The sequence below is a fragment of the Montipora capricornis genome, chromosome 10 (assembly GCF_036669925.1).
Source record: "Montipora capricornis isolate CH-2021 chromosome 10, ASM3666992v2, whole genome shotgun sequence".
Taxonomy (NCBI): Eukaryota; Metazoa; Cnidaria; class Anthozoa; order Scleractinia; family Acroporidae; genus Montipora; species Montipora capricornis.
The window spans coordinates 40,228,764-40,241,263 of record NC_090892.1 but is presented as its reverse complement, the minus strand read 5'-3'; the positions used below and the strand labels follow the sequence as shown (position 1 = coordinate 40,241,263).

Sequence of the window (12,500 nt, the reverse complement as noted above, 5' to 3'; positions counted from 1 at the left end):
AATATATAGTTCACTTGCGGATATTTGCCCTCATATACTATTTTCAGTCACTTTTAATACTTCTGACATTTTTTAAAGCTTTCCAAGATACAAAGCCGAAAATTAGTCAGTTCGACGATTCAACATGAATAATTAGCATCGGCTTGAGTTCTCATATTTCGCGTCATTTAGCTCGCTCAGGTTACAAACATGTCTGATAGTTTCGGAGGGAAGCGGACCGTGTTCGAGCATAAATCTGCACACAGAAAATGAATAATAGCAAGATTCTAAGGATATGAAGTCAAAAAAATTAAGAATGAGATACCAGGTACATTTTTATCGCGTCAAATATCACCCATTTTTCGCGGCCATGTTATGCGGTCTTTGAGGACGTTCTTTAATTAAAGAGCTTAGAAAATCACAATTTTAACATTTCCGTAAAAAGTATCGAAGTAGAAATGAACAAGAATAGTTGTTTTTAATTTTTGTCAAGTTTGGTGCCAATTGAATTCATTTAAAGACTTCACCGCTGCTTTGTTATCGCAGCAAATTTTGGACAATTTGTCAAATAGAAAACCGCACTTTAACCGCGTTTTCAAATTTTCGTAAATTTCTAAAAAAATAAGAATCGCTGGAACTTTTAAATTTGGTTCTTGAAAATAGTTCACTACAGGTTATCTTTGGGCAAAATATGAGCTATCCGCCAAAATGGTCGTTGACGGACGATTCTCGATTCTTACAGGCAGCCGTTCTTAACGTTTCGTTATTTGACGCACAAGAAGCCGCGTATAGTCGCTTCTAGCTTGCTTGAACTGATTGACGTACACAAATCGAAGATGCTTTAAATTCCTGAAGGTCCCGTTAGGGATTGCTTGGAGTTTGTTTTCACTCAGGAGTCTAAAAAGAAAGAAAAAATGCGATTGAAACAATGGCCTATGCACATTATGTTTCGAAAGAATGGCAGGGGAGGCAATTCAAGGGAGTCGAAAAGGGATAAGGGACAATGCAATTGGTTTTGAGAAAGCAGTTCACCTAATTCTGTTCCCTCGGATAGTTAAAAGGGTGTGGTATGGTCAAACCATGCCGGTGGCTTGTTATTTAAAATATGATGTATTTCACCAGCCTTACTTACAAATAATTAATATTCTCAAGCTTGTCAAAACTTGCATTCGTCAAAAGAGTTATGGAGTTATTCTGCAACGATCTAAAAAACAAAAACAAAAACAAAAAACAGATAAAGATTTCACAATCACGATCAATTGGTTTTCATGCGTCATGGCTGAGGTAGTTAACCTCAAGGTAAATAATGTAACAGAGTGGGTATTGAGCTCCTAACAGTACAGTTTTGAGGTATTTCCGGCTCGAGCCATCAATGGATCAATATACAGACAAATTTATCAATAAATAATCTTATGAGAAAATAAAAGAGAGATCCCTTTCAAAAACTAGAGAAGCAAATTAATTGTTCAAGAATTAAGCCAGGTGGCATTAAGGATCGACTGTGGTAGTATCGCAAAAAATCAAGAAAACCACGCACATGTCGTCATTCCGTACATTGCGCAAACGACTGCACTTCGTGAGATGAGAGTCCTATGCGAGGACGTTGATGATGTAGTAAAAAGCTTCAATTCTACCATATATCCGTGGGAACGACTTTCACATTCAAGTTTCATAAATTAAAGAAGACCCTTCTCCTTGGAATCTTTTGACGATTAATTTTAAAAGGTCTTGAAGGCAAACTTATCCAACGGCAAATAAAAAATATAAATATATGTTACTCTGGTGTTTGGAATATAAATTATGTACAATAAAAAACGTTTTTCGACGTTTCGGTTGTATTCAACAACCTTCATCAGGGGAAGTGAAAGATAAAATTTACACGAAAGCTAAGATATAAACCAAAGCGCCAATTAACAATTCTAAAGTCAGTGTCATTTTTTCTTTTCTGCAATAGTCAATTGCAAGTACTCCTTGGGGAGTAGTGCTCCATCGTCTCAGTTGAGGGGGTCTTTAGCACAGTTTATTTCCCAAGCCTCAAGAATTTTTCTTTGTCGCCAGTTATTGTTAATTCTAAGAATAGTGGCTTCATTCCACGCGATGTCATGATTTGGTTTTATAACGTGGTCCGCAAGTGCTGATTTTTCTTTTTGTAGCCGTGCGACGGCCTTTTGATGCTTGCCTTTTATAGATGTAAATTTTCTTTGCGTTTCTCCGAAGTAATTCTTGCTACAAACTGCGCAGGGAATGTCATACACGAGATCTCGAATTTCTTCTTTGCCCATTTTGTCTTTCGGCTTTGGAAATATCTGGCCAATTGTCTTGTAGGGTCTAAAAGCCACTTTGATACCTGATTGTCCAAAACTCTCTTTATGGGTTCCGAGGTCCCGCTAACGTATGGTATTGTGCAAAATTTCTCTTTCGACTCTGCACCAGTTAATGGGTGGTTTAATGGTGGTCTAGCTTTGCTGGCATTCAAGATAAAGCGTTTGGGGTATCCATTTGATTGTAATGTAGACATTATTCTTTGTTTTTCCTTGTTTCGGTCGGATTTTGCTGAGGGAATTTTCTCTGCCCGATCAATTAATGATTTGACCACAGCTCGCTTGTGCATACTGGGATGGTGCGATAAATATGACAGATAGCGATCAGTGTGGGTGGGTTTCCGGTAGACCATACGTTAGCGGTAGACCATACGTTAGCGGGACCATACGTTAGCGGGACCTCCGAGCCCATAAAGAGAGTTTTGGACAATCATGGTATCAAAGTGACTTTTAAACCCTACAAGACAATTGGCCAGATATTTCCAAAGCCGAAAGACGAAATGGGCAAAGAAGAAATTCGAGATCTCGTGTATGACATTCCCTGCGCAGTTTGTAGCAAGAATTACGTCGGAGAAACGCAAAGAAAAACTTACATCTATAAAAGGCAAGCATCAAAAGGCCGTCGCACGGCTACAAAAAGAAAAATCAGCACTTGCGGACCACGTTATAAAACCAAATCATGACATCGCGTGGAATGAGGCCACTATTCTTAGAACTAACAATAACTGGCGACAAAGGAAAATTCTTGAGGCTTGGGAAATAAACTGTGCTAAAGACCCCCTCAACCGAGACGATGGAGCACTACTCCCCAAGGAGTACTTGCATTTGACTATTGCAGATGACACTAACTTTAGAATTTTGAATTAGCGCTTTGGTTTATATCTTAGCTTTCGTGTAAATTTTATCTTTCACTTCCCCTGATGAAGGTTGTTGAATACAACCGAAACGTCGGAAAACGTTTTTTATTGTACATAATTTATATTTCAAACACCAGAGTAACATATATTTATATTTTTTATTTGCCAATGGATTCACCTGGTGACAAACCCAGTTTTAATAACTTATCCAAAGTTTTCAGCCACTACGTAATAAGTAAGAACTACCCCTAGGGCCACAGATATGATTTAGTTGTGACGTCTCTAGCGCACTGGATAGCAGGTTGGTGGGGGGCTTCGGATGAGTCCATGTTAGAGCGCACCATCACCAGTTATTCAGGGTCAAGTGATGTTCATGTCATTTCCAAAATGGTGGACAAATGAGAAAGGCGGTAGAAGTTGCTAATTATAATGCCAAAACACTGGAATTGTTTTGTTGCTGCCGGGTTGTTCTAGCAATTTTACTAGCAAGTTAGATTGTTTAACTTAGTTAACCTTAGGGTACCAGAGAGGTTAGTGAAGGAATACGATGCGTTCTTCAAGACCGATGGAAGGGTTACCCAATGATTTTGCGAGACCAAATGGACGTGCATGAAAAGATGGGTCATACGCGTTCTTTCTCATAAATACTCTTTCTACTGGCATCATCTCCCGTTACCGCGATAAATATTTGCCGAGTCATATTTCGTTCTATGTCGTAAATTAGTAAATTTTGCCAAATGAAAGCTAACTGTTTTTACCATTTTAAAAGGGATCAGTACAGTCAGCATCTTATTATGACAACTTATTTCGCAAAACTGTAATTCAGTTCAACCCTCGTTTCTTTTCAAAGATATTTTTAACAAGTGGACATCACGCTGCAAACCTCTCCAGTTGTAAACTTTTTTAATTTTTATTTTTCTTCACGCGTTTCGAAAGGCTAACTTTCACCTTATCAGGCAGCCGAGTAGTACAAGTATGCGTGTGTTTACACCTAAAAACGAATTAATAAATTTTGCATTTCGTAAATTACACACCTACGGATTTGCGCATAAGAATTACAAACCTTGCAGTTATACATTAGGAAATAGGCGAAAATTGTTTTTGATAATTAAGCATGATATAATCTCAGGGAGCCCACATCTTTTGGCAACGTTAGGCCCTTTTTTGTGCTGGAACTCTTTAGTTTTATTATCCAGCCTGTTTGCCAAACGTTTTAAAACATCAAGACAGTGAATTCAGCCGTGGTGAAAGGCCTTTACATTGAGGCGACTAAAAAACTGCTCATCCGAACAAAAGAGATGAAGGTGCAGAAAGAGAGGATTAGGTAAGAGAGTGGATCCCCAAGCCCCATCAAACTCCTTTAGTATCTATTTTTTTTTAATCTTTTTTTTTTTAGTTTCGCAAAACTATTTTAAATTCTCGTTCCCAATGTCGCGCGGTTACATGATTAGGGCCGGGGAGAGGCCAGAGCTGAGATTTTAACGCTGTGCCACGTCCATGCAGAGTCCAAATCTTGTAGCTACAAATATGTAATCACGTCTATCAGTTTGTTTTTAAGTGTACTCTGAGCGTGATGAGAATTCGAGAGACAATTTGTCAGTTCCTGAAACGAAAAGGAACTGAAAGTAGCGAGGAATCTTCCAGCAAACAGAGACGAAAGTGTGGAAGCGAAGGTGAGATATTTTATTTTTGAATTTACTGTATAATTTTGAGCTTTCAAAACTCTCACTTTCAGAACTCGTGCTTTCGCATTCAATATCTTTGACCGAAGAGCTCGCATCTCGGATCTCTATTGGCTCAATTTCACTTTCATCACTTTCTGCCTCGCATAGCCACAACCATTTTCCTTTATGACGATTAAAACGTTTTCCACTCTTTTCAAAGTCAAAGTTTTTAGATTCGACAACGATCATGATCACCCACTACGGAGGCCATTTCTCCACAAGCTGCTCAAGCCGTGCATATTCAAAGTTTCATTACGTCATTACAACAACAACAGGTGCCTCTCTAAAAAACAGCTGCGTGGCTGAACCATTTTCACCATACCTTGATTTGTTTTTTTTAGAAAAAGGCTTCGGCAGATCGCGAACTGAATCTACTACGGAAGGAGAGAGTTCCAGTTGAGACAGGTTGGAACAAGTGAAACCACATATTCAAAATCACAAAATAATCAAGTATGAGTCGCAGTAGTTTCTTTACAGATTTAAAGTGAGATGAGAGACAAGAATCTGAAAAGAAAGCAAAAGTAACAAACAATTTAACGTTTCGTTATTTGACGCACAAGAAGCCGCGTATAGTCGCTTCTAGCTTGCTTGAACTGATTGACGTACACAAATTGAAGATGCTTTAAATTTCTGAATTTACTTTCATCACTTTCTGCCTCGCATAGCCACAACCATTTTCCTTTATGTCGATTAAAACTTTTTCCACTCTTTCAAAATCAAAGTTTTTAGATTCGACAACGATCGTGATCACCCACTACGGAGGCCATTTCTCCAGAAGCTGCTCAAGCCGTGCATATTCAAAATTTCATTACGTCATTACAAGTAGCCAATCAGGTGCCTCTCTAAAAATCAGCTGCGTGGCTGATCCATTCTCACCATACCTTGATTTTTTTTTTTTTAGAAAAAGGCTTCGGCAGATCGCGAACTGAATCTACTACGGAAGGAGAGAGTTCCAGTTGAGACAGGTTGGAACAAGTGAAACCACATATTCCTTTTCAAAATTTAACTTCAAGTTATCATGTATTCAGTCTACGTGACTTATCCTTGAAGTCTTACTAATATTGTTGAGATGCCGAGTGCGTTTGAATTGTGATATTCCGACAAAATGTTCGCTTCGTAGTCGATGTTAAATTAGGGCAAGCGGCAAGATGACTTCGAATAGCTGATGTGCAGGTGATATTTGTGTAGTCCAGAGATCTTTGAGTTTCAAAAGCAAAATGTAAATCATAGAATTTCTTTCTGAACAAGGGACCATGTTGACATTTTTTAATGGAAAACCGAAAGAGCAATATCTATTCCATGTCAAAAGTAAAGAGATTAACTCAATTAGTTTTTCTCTCTCGCAAAACCAAATATACGTTTCTGTCGACATCAAGGGAGCAGTAAACCAAATTGTTCAACAGAAATATCTGTTAGAACTACACAATACACCTTTTTTTTAATTTTATGGTTTTCCCCTGAAAAGTAAGCACTTTTAGTGGATATGCGCGTAATGTGTTTAGTTTCATTTTACCTGGAAACATCTGATAAATAATTTCTAAAGCAAAGTCTGCTAATTATCTTTTTGGAGTAAATAGCTCGTACGTGGTTCTTCAACTCCGAATTTCTTTGGTTTGTAATTTAATGAAGCGTTTCCACTTATTGACACATGAGCAGTTACAACAGGTGTATTCACTTACGAGGGGATAAACGATTGTTGACGCGGTAAGGGAAATAGTTCCCCCGAGCAAAACCGAAAAATATTCAGAAAGCTCCAAACAAAACCGCCAGTCCTCCCTCCCTCCTCAGCAGAAAGTTAAAAATAGCGATCGATTTCCTTTTCTGGAGTTCAAAAACAAAAACTGGGTACCAGTATTCTTCCCAGGATTCTTAACAAGAGCCTAATCCTAGGCTAGATAATGACATTGGTCTGGGAAGGAGGTTGTTTTCTTTGATCTTTTTGATTAGCTAAATATCATAGTACATCAAATGGGTTTCAAAGTACTTTGTGGCATTACATTTTAAAGTACTTCCGTGAGAAATAACCTCAACGAACTGAAGCTTTTTGCCAATCAAAGCGAATTCAAGGAATTCATTGCAGGTAAATTTGCTTTCGGTCAAGTTCTAAAAAGGCGCGATTTCATATATGACAAATCCGTCAAAATTATAATTTTTATCCCTTTGTGAACAAGCTTAATAGCAAAAATACAGTTTTCACAGAAGAACTTCCGAATTTCGGATCCCCCTTCAGCAAAATCCGCGAAAACTGTTCAAGGTTATCTAGCTTGAGATGTTTTCCGAGTTTCGGAGCCTCTTAGCCCTCATGCGAGGAAAAGAGGTTTTCGTAACTATCTTCAACGATTTCAAATACTTCAAAGTTAAGTAAAATAGTCTAATAATCAAGATGAATCAGAAGTTGAGAGCGACCAATCTGGAGAAATTGAGTTTCTTGACGAAGATCAGGAAATTCCAATTTTCCGCTGGGAGGGGTGCGAGTGCGATGAGGACATTGTCTCGATCCTTCTCAATCCCGCACCCAGAGGTACCTCTAAAATGCCAGATAAATGCCTCATTTGTAATTGATACATGGTCATTGAAGCATCCAATCGACTGGAAATCTAACGATCTTGGCTCTTCCCTCAATGGTGGGCGTGTCGGTAAAGGCTTTTTTGATACTTCTGGCGAAGTTAGCTTAATTTCAAATTCGCGCTCAGCCAGTTCTACTGACACCACAGTCCAACTCAGGAAAAAATTATTGGACTCATCTTATTCACTGGAATCTCGAAGTTATGAGTTATGTAGCAGCCAGGGCAGGAGAGGGCGGTACATCATAGTGCAGTACGAGTTTGAAGTAACAAGGCTAATGGGAATGCAAAATTTGGCGATAAAGCGTTCATTACATCCAAGGCGAGCACTCTACAGAGGGTCTTGACAAAAGCACTGGCCAAAGGTCCCTCCCAAGTTTATGATGAGGTATTTGAAGAGGCGGGAAAAATGATGGCTTTTGAATCTCTTGGAGATATTCTCAAAGGGCGAATCTCTTAGAGATATTCCTAAAGGGCGAAAGCAGGTAAATAATGTTAAGTTCAATTCTAAACCACGTAGATCCAGAGATGGATTATACGATCTTGCTGAAAAAGGCGGAGAAAACTCCATACATCAGGCGATTACAATTGACCCCTGAACCTGCATGTGTTATGGCAACTGAGCAGCAGGTAAAAGATGTCAAAAGATTCTGTACCAGTAAAATTGTTCTGCGTGGACTCACCGCAACAACATACAAGCGCGCACTCGCTAGAAATTTTAATCTCCCTGATCACACTCAGCAACAGTAAAACCCAAGCTCGTTCTTTGTTCTGCGTGGACACTGCATTCTACATTCAGCTTTTCATTATGCTAATTTACTATTGTTTTTCAGGTCACCATGTTCCCACCAATAGCGTAGCTCCATATCTCTAATAACCTCACACTACCCACAATTCCTTTAATTGTTCGCTCTGACGAAAGGCTAACACTCGAAACGTCAGCTTTCGTACTAATTTGCGGTGACATACAAGCATCCTCTACTTGTTGATGTAAAATATGGAAGTCATCCAACCATACTTGGTCCATGAATGCTTCACATGAGGTGAAAGAAAGAGTCATATGGTTACTTAGCATCATCATTGGTGTCCATTGACGAAGAGCCGTCCAATATTTTGGTCATAGGATCCGATAGGGACGCCGCTCTTAAGAAAGGCATGAAGTATTTTTTTTCTTTTGGCAACATGGTTATCTTGCAAAAGACACGTGGAGGATGATGTCATTCGTAAATTGAAGGATCTGCACATTGGGGAGTTGAAGAGAAAAGAGTTTCTTCTTGATATTTTTGGCAGTGATGCAAGAAAAGAAGTGGCCTTATGGACGCATTTACCCCGACTGAATTTGATATAATGTTGGATTCCTTGTACCCTAAAACGAGAAATAAATGCCAGAGTTCTTTTGAAGGAAGAATCGACCGAGTTTTATCCATATTTTCTGATGAACACTTCTTTAGATATGAAGACAAGGATGATCAGATCTGTGCGGGAGAATGTTGGTTAGGGAGAGAATTTCCTTTACGACAACGACCCCGAATGCATGAATGACAGGATCAAGAAACGGAAAGGCAAAGGTTTCCGAAAGTTATCCTGGACGGAATGTTTGAATCTGCTGCAAAGCCTAGCTAAAGAACAGCAATGCAACGGGGAAAGAACGCTGTTTGACGAGGGGGCTTACAGACTGGCTGCAGAACATAGCGATGTGATAGTTTCTTTCTCTGACTGGGTAGCTTTAAGTGCAAAAGAGAGAAAACGAAAGGTTTCTCAACCAACGTATCCTTGCAAAGTGTTTTTCAAGTATCTCGTCTTCTACCGTACATGGCTTCCCAAATTCTGATGCGCAACGTGAAGGGGAAAGTGATGACACTGATGCCGACAATCCTCATTTTTCCAGTTCGGGGGTCGTCGTACAAAGAAAACCGTGTTGTACAAGTGGCTGCTCTACCGCTCATGCTTTCCAAACTTCTGTTGTACAAGATGACGAGGAAAGTGATAACAGCAATCATAAAAACTCCACCTCTTGAAAATACTGGTCTCCCCAATTCTAAATTATTAAGATTAATCAACAATATTACCAAGGCAGCAACACAAGATATGCCATTCTGCAGGTCGTAAGGATCGCAGGGTCTTGTGAAACACTGGACAAGCGGCCAAGACACGGTCCCCAATATGAAAGGCCAACCACTGACTTTGCTTGCCGTGCACCTGTTGGTGATGGTCCCATTGCTGCTGACAACGACAACAAATACAGGTTAAAGGTTTAAGGTGTTAGAACGTACTTAATTGTAAACGTACACGCTTATATTTATATTAAGTTTTTACAATCAATACTAAGAATCAAACATGCCATCAGCAGTTGCGCGGCTGTTTGGCCTTTTATTTGTGTGTAAATAAATAATTATTAACATTGTAATGAGTATTGGAAATTGGTGATGTCAGTAGTGTAAGTAACTTATGTAATGTATTTTGTAAGAAGTGTCTCGAATAAATGTGGTACATTTTACTCCGCTTTATCTTACTCCAGTTATTCACTCCGGCACTGGAGTGAAATTAACTCTTTGAAAATAACAGTGAAGAAATCGATCGAGAAACCGCACTACAAACGGAACAGAACGAAGAAACCAACAGAATTCCATTCACCTTCACCTACCATTCACAAAATCTTGTGCAAGCAGTCAAAAATGTCATTCTAAAAAACTCAAAATTGTGCGCAGTGATCTCGAAACTAAACGTATATTTCCTCTACCACCACTCATTTCATTCAAACGCGACAAAAACATAGGCAACGTTTCAGTTAAGAGCGCAGTCTGACAACCAACCGGGAACTTTTAAATGTAGACGCAAACGATGCCAAACTTGTCCTTTTATTTCTAACATGGTTAAGTTCTCAGGATCGAATCGATCCGTTAAAATTACTGACCACTTTACATGCATCTCCGCAAATGTCATCTATATATTGCATAACCTGCACACTATGTAAGAAGGCCTACATAGGCGAAACAGGGAGAATATTGGCGGACCGCTTTCGCAAACACCTTTAAACGACACAGGTGCATCAAAACAAGTTGCGCGCCATTTCAATCTTCCTAATCACTCCCACAACAACATGATACTTTTGCGGTCTATCCTTACAAAGAAAGCCGCAAAAATCTAGAACAAAAAAATCACCTCTCAAATAGGTACAATCTATCCTCAAGGAATCAATAAACATCTCTCATTCCATCAATTTATTCACAAATTCATGTTACTATAATATTTCCATCAATAGCAAAGCTCCTCCACACCCCCATACAACCAACAACACCCACAATTCCCCCATTTGCTCTGCCAAAGGTCTAACGCTCGAAATGTCAGCTTTCCAAATCGTTCACGGTGGTAATTCGACCTTTATCGACACGTTTGATGAAACCAAATTTTCCTTACGACTGGCTGGACACTGCGGGGTCAGAAGAAAGACCTGCAAATGCATTTACTAGCCACTTTCCTACAACATCTTCGGAGACCTTGGCCGATTCGGGGTTTTTTTTTATGGCAGCAATGCCTTTCCAATAGCTTCATGGCCTGCTTGACATTGAAAAAATAAGTTTACTTTTTAATCAAGAGTAAGGATGTTTAGGAAAGCCAGCGGCAGTACCTCACGTCCCTCTTCAAAACCATAAGCTTCTTTTATCTTCTGCCTTAAAAGTTGAGACAGATAAGGGTGGAAAATATTATCCCACCCATTTTTAAATAGAGGATATGATCCTGCTTTTGCGGATACGTCAGCATGGATGACTGAGTGTGTTGTTGTTGCAATAGCTGGACCTACCTGGTGTCATGCGTAATACACTAATTGGGACCCTTGGAGTGATTTAACAGGCGTACCCTCCTCCAATTCCCTTTGGAGAATATGTGGTGATCCAGGTGCACAGTTGATGGTTTGGTGAAGGTTACGTAGGTATCCTGTTGGTGCGGCGTTAGCTTGGGACGGGAGCATCTCGCCGTCTTCTTCTGGAATGCTGTTCTTTTTTTCTAGATCGGCTCTGACTCTGCAGTGTATACTCTATTCATGTACATGTAATCTTCCGCAAAGCATAGTTTACAAAGAACTGCTTGCTATCCATATATTTTTATTAAAAAAATGTAATAAGATTACTTTTTCATTACGAGTAGGGGTGTTAAGAGGAGCAATAGCCAGCTCCCCACGTCCCTACTTAAACCCACTTTGGTAAGCTTATTTAATATTCTGTCTTAAAACTTAAGACGGCAAAGGCTGGAAAGGATTATTCCACCCAATTTTAAAAGCAAGGTATGATCCTGCTTTTGCGGATACTTCAGAATGGATGTCTGAGAGTTTGCTGTTGTTGCTGCAATGGCTGGTCCTACCTGGTCTAATAAGTGATATAGTAATTGGGGCCCTGGAATGATCTAACAGGTGTGCCTTCCACCAATCCCCTTTGGAAAATATGTGGTGATCCAGGTGCACAGTTGATGGTTTGGTGATGGTTACGTGGATATCCTGTTGTTGCGGCGTTAGCCTGGGGCGTGAGTATCTCGGCTTGTCTTCGTCTGGAATGCTGTTTTCTTTTTTATATATCGGCTCTGACTCTGCAGTGTAAACTATAATTAAAGAGGCCCCTTATTTTTAATGAGTGGGAATGGAATTAAATAACATTTAGTGTCAATTTTAGAAGAATAAATTTTAAATGCAATTTAATTGTAGACGTCTTGAAGGGTTCTCAAATACTGGTGAGATTTCATTTAGAACATTTGTGCGAGTCACTTACCAGTAAAATCAAGAAAATCGTTCTAAAGCAACCAGGCACAAAGCTAAGTGATATTTTAAAACTTTTATTTTGAGGAAATATACTTACAGTCCGTGTAGACTTGTGAGCCCTGAGAAAACCTTTTCTGGGAGTTGACTTATGTTATTATTAAAAATCTCCCTAGAAATAAAAGCATAAAGAGCAATGTACATGTAATCTTCCGCAAAGCATAGTTTACAAAGCACTGCTTGGCATCCATATATTTTTATGAACAAAATGTAATAAGTTAACTTGTTAATCACGAGTACGGGGTGCT

At 39.3% G+C, this 12,500-nt stretch overlaps 1 long non-coding RNA gene across 2 annotated transcripts in view; it reads right to left on the bottom strand.

Annotated features, from left to right (window-relative positions):
* Window positions 1–12,500, bottom strand: part of LOC138022004 (uncharacterized) — a 254,279-nt gene that overhangs the window by 230,434 nt on the left and 11,345 nt on the right. The window contains exon 3 of one of the 2 annotated variants that reach the window (XR_011126496.1): window positions 1,112–1,183. The exons of the other annotated variant lie outside the window; for it this stretch is intronic. This is a non-coding gene — a long non-coding RNA (uncharacterized lncRNA). Of the gene's footprint in view, window positions 1–1,111; window positions 1,184–12,500 lie in introns of those variants that run through there. 2 annotated transcript variants of the gene reach the window in all.